Raw genomic sequence first — 1,539 nt, 5'->3', positions numbered from 1 at the left:
TTTAAAAATATTTGTTACATTTTAAATCTTTACATTTAGTTCTAGATTTTCTTTTGTGTGTTTCTGTAATTTATATTATATTATAATTATATTATATTATATTATATTATATTATATTATATTATATTTTAATGTGCCTATAAAGATTATTTATTTAATTTTATTTTCCATTTTAGGTTGTGTTTCTGGCATTATTATGAATATATATTTAATTTGAGGTTATTTTAACATAGTTTACGAAATGAACTACTAAATAAAAAGGAGACATTTGTAACTGGCTGAAATAAATGTAATTCAAGTGTTTTGTTATATTTTATTTTTCAAGTTAACATTTATTTTATGTAAAATGTATTTTATTTTTTTTAGCTTTGGTTTTCAGTATCCGTGAACATGATATTTATGCTGATATTTGAATGTCTCCTGTGGTCTGTCTGCAGGGTGATCGGCAGCGTGTCTCAGTTCGAGGGAGTTCGGTCGTGTGTTTCACTGTCCCAGAGGGTCACCCATGCACCCGGTCAACAAATGTGCCGTCTGGTGACCTTTAACCCCTGAGCGTCTCCTCATCGCCCTCGTTTCCATGACGAACCGCTCCGAGCTGCTCGCACGCCGTTTGATGTTTACAGCATTTTAGTGATCAGAAATCACCTCGACACGCACCATATCTCACTCCCATCTCTCTTTGAAATCTTTATTTTTATATTCGGATGCAGAGCGTGTCGAACAGGCGTGATGAGGTGTGTGTGTGTGTGTGTGTGTGAGACGGTGCTGTACTGTAAGCATGTTGATGTTTTGATATGAAGTGTTTTGTCAGACATGTTCAGTGTTTTTCAAGAAGAATCAGCTGCTGAAGTGACCGTCGTCCGCCTGACGGAGGAGAAGACTCATAATATTTCACGTTACCTCTGTATGTTTCTGCTTTTGAAGGCAACAATACATTGTATGAGTCAAAATTATATATTTCTCTTTTATGCCAAAAATCATCAGGATATTAAGTAAAGATCATGTTCATGAAGATATTTAGTAAACTTCCTACTGTAAATATATCAAAACGTAATGTTTGATTAGTAATATGCCATTGCTAAGAACTTCATCTGAACAACTTTAAAGATGATTTTCTCAGTATTTAGATTTGTTAGATCGTCCAGATCTAAAGCAGACTGATTTTGTCTTCTTCAGCACCTCAGATGCATCATGTGTCACCTTTATGTTGTTTCCCCGCTCAGGACAGAGAACCTCAAGGCATTCTGGGATAATGAGCAGAATATTTGAGACAGATGACAACTTATTTTTGAGATGAAAATAAGAGTTTATGTTCCTGAAGTGATTATGTGATCTTTATTTTTGAGTTTTGCGATGATCTTATGCTCTTAAAAATAACCCAACATTTCTGTCAAATCCAAACATTTAATGCAACTGCAGCCTCTCCAGTGTGAAGAAATTAACACATGTTTGCCATAGAAAATGAAAGAGTAACTTTGTACAGATGAATTATATGAGAGTAAAAAAAAAAAAAAAAAAAAAAAAACGAAAATGTACAGG

At 33.7% G+C, this 1,539-nt stretch overlaps 1 pseudogene; it reads left to right on the top strand.

Moving 5' to 3' along the window:
- The window catches only part of LOC113079488 (endothelin-converting enzyme-like 1), a 30,690-nt pseudogene extending 29,640 nt beyond the window's left edge, over positions 1-1,050 (top strand).
- Positions 1,051-1,539: the final 489 nt, after the last annotated feature.

Source organism: Carassius auratus, unplaced genomic scaffold (assembly GCF_003368295.1).
Source record: "Carassius auratus strain Wakin unplaced genomic scaffold, ASM336829v1 scaf_tig00028288, whole genome shotgun sequence".
NCBI lineage: Eukaryota > Metazoa > Chordata > Actinopteri > Cypriniformes > Cyprinidae > Carassius > Carassius auratus.
Note: the sequence above shows the minus strand (reverse complement) of the source record. Positions and strands in the feature narration are given on the sequence as shown.